The following is a 7018-nucleotide window of genomic DNA, read 5'->3' as shown; positions in this document are numbered from 1 at the left end:
CTAAAGATGGATAGAATGACACTAAAGAAGAAAGCAACCAAACCCAGACCTACTACAGCCATTGTTCTGCGTACTCTAACATCATTCTTTCTAGTAGCTGCCTCTGAGATAAGAATCATACCAACAACTATAGCAGCATTGAGAAGAATGACTATGTAAGTCTCCAGTACAAACTGGCCCTGTGATGAGCCATGGATGTAGGCAATACCATTCTGATTCTTGTGAATGAATGGAGGTCCTCTGATATGATTCCACATCTGACCTGAGATCATAGCAAAGCAGAAGAGTACTGCTGCAACTCCCCACATGAGTTTATTATACAGGAACTCAAGGTTGTTTCTTTTAACATACAGGAATACTGCAACTATTGCAAACAACATGATGAAAGCCATGGGTCCTGAATAGTTGGGAGGTCGGAACACACGGATCTGAATATCGGTTCTGTCTGCAATCCACTTGACAATAGCTTCAGCAGAGTATCCAACACGTTGAATATCCAGGGTATCACTGGGCTTGGGTTTTCCTTTGGCTGGGAAATGCATAAAGATAGGTGCTGTGTTGAGTCTTAGCATTTGAAATACATCAGATCCCTCATCAAAGTCCACCAGAATGAAGAATAATTTGTTGGAATACATCTGAGAATAGCGGAATGAGTTGGCAACAATAGTATACTCATCACTTGCACTGACACAAATGTGGCAGTTACGTTGAGGTGCAAGAGCAGTAAACATTACAATAGCAGAGTAGTTCCTAGGTCCATTTTTGATATATTCCTTGTACTTTTGCCCATCAAAACGAAGAACCGCTTTCTTGGCATTCATTTCAGAGAGATGTAGAACTCTATCACCCAGGGATAAACTGGTGGATTGTTTCTTGACTTGTGCATGTGAGCAATGAATGAATACAATCAGGGACAATAGTCCCAATCTTACCAGGTTCCTCATCTTGTATAAGAAGAAATACACACTGTAAATACTGACAGAAAATCTATAATTTTAACATTCTTGATTTCTAGGTTTTCTTGAATAGTGAATACCTAGCCTTAGCCTAGTTGAAAAATCCAAATTTCAAAAGCCGTAGTCCGTAGCCGTACGTGTCTGTAAACAAAACAAAAACCAGAGAGTGCGCATGCGCACTACAGACTTCTGATAAGAAATGACCTTCAAAACGCACAGAGGCCACAGAGCTCGCAGTTTTTTAGGAAGTTCCCTTTGGAAATGGAAATAAAATGAAGGCAATCCAGTGATAACTTATAACTTTTGATTTAGATAAATCACAAAAGAAAACTTGAACTTTTAATGCAAGTTGTAGTTATTAGCAGAAATAGAAAGAAGTGTTTTTCTCCATTAGGTACTCTGAAGCAAAGAAAGTTTGCTCGACTAGTGCTCAGCAAGTTCAGTATTCTGTTTTGTGAAAATCACTACACCAGAAAAAGTAACATCAAAGGTTGAGAGAGTCCATTTGACCATGTTCTTTTATGGTTGAAAGTGATCCCTTGAAAAACTTTTTGAAGGATCTAATACGCACTCATAACATGCCTCAATCAGATACGATGTCTCAAAAGTCTACCAAACACAAGCGTACTGCTAGTGGTAAGCTGAGTAATTTGGGTGATCAAGATCTGAGTATGCTACGAACACATCTCAACTCGGAGTACGATGATGTAGTCCTTCCCAGCAGTGTGAAATTCAAACTCAACTCACTGTTTTCTCAAATTGAACGAGAGTTTGAGCTTCTTTATCTGGAAAATTTGAACCTACAAGACAAGATTGACATGTTGATGGAGAAGCTGGACAGGGAAAGTATAATCAACGAGAAGTATCCAGAATGCAATGATATGGAATGTGTGACAAACATGAACAAGAACTTTAACAAACAGAAAGTCCTTGCATCAAATCCATCTGCACAGAAGCTGAAAACTACTAACAAGTTGAAAGTTCAAACCAGCAAGATTGTATCAAGCTTCAAGACATCTTTATTGAGCTGTTACAAGATAAGATCATTCTCTGGACATAGAGATGGGGTGTGGGATGTTGCTGTGAGACCTGGACAACCTGTTCTAGGCTCAGCATCTGCAGGTAAGTGGTAATAACATATGTAGCATGTTATACCTATTGTAAGTCTGTATTTAAGAACCTTACCATCTACTTGATCTAAAGTTAAGCGTTTACCTATCAAGAAATTTTGGCTGTTATCATTCAATGTATTATCTCATGTCCCATGATATTTTTACTTGTGAATTAAGGGAATGGGTAGAATGTTGTCTGCACTCTAGTGCAGACTACTTTTATGCCTACATGGAAGAAACACTAATGAATCCTGTACCACCACATTGTCAAATATACAGAAACAATTTTTTTGATAATTGATCACAATATTCCTTTTGTTTTCAGACCGTACTGTAAGACTATGGAGTACACAGACTGGCAAGTGTGTTCTTCAATATTCTGGTCACTCTGGATCGGTCAACTCAGTTCGATTTTTGCCCAACAAAGATCTTGTGCTGTCTGCAAGTGGAGATAAGTCAGTTCATATCTGGCAGGCAGTTATCAACTGGGAGTGCCTGGTGAGTGTTCAAATCATTTTAAAATTTTGTTATTTCCTTTAAAAATATTGGAATTGAGGTTTGTTTTATGTAGGTAATTATTTATTCCTCTCAACAATGGACAATTTTTCATTAACATTTTTATAGACATGGACCACCATTCTCTTGCCACTGTTCGTACACAATCTAAACTTTGATTAAGAGTTGTATTGTGCTTTATTAAGACTGCCAAAGTAGTCCCTTTATTTCAGTTTAAGAGTAGAACCTAATAAAGCCTTTTTACCTCTCAGAACAATGACAATGACTCTGACCTGGATGAAAGCAAGGAGCCAGATGAAAGTTCCATCACTTTGAGAACTCCGGTCAAAGAGCTCTTAGGTCATTCCAACGTTGTGATAGCAGCTGACTGGTTGTCAGATGGAGAACAGGTCATCACTGCATCGTGGGATAGGGTGGCCAATCTGTTTGATGTAGAAACTGGCACCATCTTACAGTCCCTCACAGGTAAGAAATGGAAGTTTTTTTTTAGGTTTGATAGAGGGAACTGTAACTGCTAAGGTCCCAAAAGTGAAGAGAGAAGGAAGACAGGATAGGAGAAAGCCAGCTGTTCCAGGAACGAACCTTATATGTTTAGAATAAAATCCACCCCAGATGGGAATCGAACCCACAACCTATTGGCTTACAAGGCAGACACACTTATCTCCAAGCTAAATGGGCCTGGTAGATACAATGAATTTTATTTAGGGTTCGCAAGAAAGACCTTTACATTTGACTCATCACAAAGTCAATGACAGTAAGCCCAGCAGTGATAGGCTGATAGCACACTGAATGCACACCAAAATTTTCCAATGGATACACATGGAGTTTACGGCAACATTACACATGGTTTGGTATTCGTGATGGGACCACGCAACTGGTCAATACCACTTGCTGGCTTTTCTTGGGACCATTACAGTGGGTCTCTTCTTCCTAGCCTGCCTTTTCCTCTTAATAACAAGTCTGGCAGTTTCTTGTCCAGTCCTCTTCTCATGATATACCGGCCAGTATGAGCCCCCCCCTATCCTCATGTCGCTGATAAAGTGGAAAAAAAAAAAAATAAAAAAAATGAAGCAATAAAACAATCCATGTTGTTCTCTGATTGTTTGACAGGTCACGATGAAGAGCCTCACATTCTGTGCGTCTCATCCTACTACTCAAAGGTTAGCTGTGACTTGTTCCAAAGGATACAACATTTAGACTGTGGGACTTCCGAGAATCCTATCCATTCTGTTTGTGTGTTCCAGGACATACAGAGTACAGGAGTAAGTCGTTTTTTTTCTACAACAACTACACCAACATGGAATATAGGCCGGTCACAGAAATGACATCTAAAGTTAAACTGCCTATAGGTTTTGTTTGAGGATAATGAACATCCCTGCCAGTGCTGTAGCACATTTGAATGTAACCAGTCCCATTGTTTCTACTGAAGCTACAGGAACCGTGCACATGGCTCGGTATCCAGACTGGGTTACCATCTGGGCGGCCACTTGTCCTCAATAATAAGATGAAAAAAAAAGAAAAAAATAAACTTCAGATGTTAAAGTAGTTCTTTCAATAATAAAAACCATGATACCCAGTAAGACCTGACAGGTGGAGCCAATCAGGTGTAGCTCCTCCCGGGTCCTACTGATAGATGAATGGCTGGCCTTAAAAAGAACATATTTTTTTCCTAAGTCTTTTTCCAACTAATAACTACAATGTACCTTATGCTTGTATTGTTTCTTCCCCAGCACCGGTAACAAGCGCCATATTCCCGCCTGCTCCGGAGATCAGGACCGTCTGGTATCAGGGGCAGATGATCGTACGGTGAAAGTGTGGGAACTACGTAACATGCGATCTCCCCTGGGACTATGCGTACCGACTCTGGCCCTGTCAATCGACTTAGACTTGTGGCAAAAACTCATCAATCGCAGGCTTCGTCATTGTTCTGATGTAACGCCTTCCGAGCCGAATAATCATTGTGATGTCTGTCCATCATGTATTAATCTCATATGTTTGAAGTGATTGTCTTATAGGCGGCTTATATAGGACTGATGTTTAAAAATGGAGTCTCATCAGGCATGCAATAGGTGCAGGTTCTGGGTTTAATACAACAATTGATAGAAAATATCTGATCAGACATACTATCAATATGAGTTCTTTAGCCATGTTTAATTAGTCGTCCAGAACCTCACGTCAATTATCGTGAGATGAATTGTTCTTGTCAATCTTTTTAAGCAGAACTTTGATGCACAAGATACCTGAGTTTGGGATTGTTCATATGAAAGCTTTCAAATATTCAATACTCAAAACGGATATGTGGACAAATTTCATGCTACGCTAAAATTTGCTGAATGGCGAAATAAACGTTTATTACTGCTTCGTTCAATTTCCTGGGAACCAAGTAATATATCTCGCTTATCAGGAAGAGTTTCAAACAATGGGCAACTTGTCTGAATTAATGGTGATATATTGATAAAGGGTGAGTCGTTATTTCACATATTTTACCTTCTATCAGATGCAAGAAGGAGAGAAAAGTCAATTTATCGCAAGTTCTAAACTATATTTAGCACCTATGAATATGTATCTCTTTCAGATATCAGATTGCTAAATAACAAAGAATCATTGGCGAAGGATCAATTAAGGTAATCACACAAAAAAACACAATGATGATCGATAGTAAATTTAGAATCATAACATTGGATATAGTGATAAATATTACTTATTCATTATTCAGCAAAGTGCAAGGCTGAAAAAATCTTTTAAAATATGATGTACAATATAAAAGAACTAGTTGTTAAGATTCTATATTCAATGGTACAAAAATTGAAGATTTGGATTTTTCATTAAAATACAGAGAACAAGCTGTAGTGCAGCACTAAAATAAAGTTATTCGGGAAGATTTCGACATTACCGGTAGTGTAAAATATTACGTTGGATCAAAAATACCTAAGCCCTTTATTAGACGGTAAACCTTACAGGGTAATAAATTAATGGAAATATCTTTAAATTACCAAAACTATTAGAGTAAAAAAAAACTCAAGAAATGAAATAATCCAATTCAATGGCTCACCAAAAGCCAGCTTAATTTTTTTAGATGAGAAAGGAGATTTTTGATGCAACGTGCAAATCAGAAACTACAGAATTTAAAATTGGGCAAAACGTCTTAAAAGATTTTAGACTTGGATACAGTCGATAAGAAAGCAACCTATCACTATCAAACCAGATAAAGTTACATACTAGAACATGGACAAATGTTTTTTCAGGGTTATTCTAAAAGCAGCTCAACTCACACAAAATTTTCTATTGCAAATTTGGACACCAAGGAAGTGTATAGGGAGGTTAATAACATGAATGGCAAGATAAGCTTACAGTGAGTTGAAATTCAAAAACTCAAGAGACAAGCTTTGAGATTGGGTAGGTAACTTATCAGGGAAATTGTAAGACTTTCAAGCACAGAAAATAGAATTTACTTAATGTGGATTTTAATTCATTCGGATCACTAAGTCTGTTAAGCAGAGCCTATGAAATTTCCCAAGCTTGCTTGATGTTGATAGTATACAATGGCAGTTACGCTTTTTGAAACATAATTAGTGGAAAAGTAAGTGATTAAACAGGGTGTGTATGTTCAACTAGTTCACAGTTTAGTAATCGATCAAGGCATCAGGATTCTATCTCTTCTAATTTAATTCTTATCTAAGTTCTTCCTCTAACTTCTATATTCAGCTCTTTTCATGTACTACCAAATCGATGAATAGTCCTCTTTATATCGAGGCACAACTTGATGGCCCTATTTGGTTGCCCTAAAGATGAGTTTTGATGTAGACCCAAATTTGTACAACACCTTAGTTAGCGAAAGAAAAATTAGTTAAACTCAATTTAGCTACCATTATTTTAGGGTATCCAGTTCAGCAGGGTGGCAAAATAATCGATAGACAACAAACGTAGCAACAAATGGTCAGTGCCTGGAAACTGGCTTTTTCACAAAAGAACGGGTTGTGAGCGCGTTTCGTCGAAACTGGATCCCAGGTGTCAGTACTTTCATGACAAGAAAAAAGGACTGATTTCACATGAATAGCTGAACAGATTACGATTTAGGAGATAGTAAACTTCTCCTACCCTCTAATATAAGACTTCTTGTACTAGACACAACTTAATCGTGACCAGGTATGACAGTTAAGCTGACAGAAGAATTGAGGTAGTTAAAACTCTAATATCAGTCTCTTGTTTCATTGCTACTAAATATTTTTTCTGAAAAGCAATGTGTTTGCTATTGAAGAAAAGTCTGAGTAGGGCGTTTTGCCATAGCATATCTGCCTGAATGGGCCTTGTTCATTATAAGACGCCAACCAATGATCAACGTTGCGTATCTGGGATCTTCCAAAGAATTGTAGATTTTCTTGCGGAAAAATAATATTGTAAACACTCATTGTGCATAGTCCTTATGGGGGGGGG

The 7018-nt window shown here is 38.0% G+C and overlaps 2 pseudogenes; one reads left to right on the top strand and one right to left on the bottom strand.

The window, feature by feature from the left end:
• Nucleotides 1-4: 4 nt before the first annotated feature.
• Nucleotides 5-7018, bottom strand: part of LOC103523209 — a 10873-nt pseudogene continuing 3859 nt past the window's right edge.
• Nucleotides 1224-4515, top strand: LOC103523208 (annotated as a pseudogene).

Source organism: Diaphorina citri, unplaced genomic scaffold (assembly GCF_000475195.1).
Source record: "Diaphorina citri unplaced genomic scaffold, Diaci psyllid genome assembly version 1.1 scaffold17272, whole genome shotgun sequence".
NCBI lineage: Eukaryota > Metazoa > Arthropoda > Insecta > Hemiptera > Psyllidae > Diaphorina > Diaphorina citri.
The sequence above is the reverse complement of the archived record's forward strand: the minus strand, read 5'-3'. Positions and strand labels throughout refer to the sequence as shown.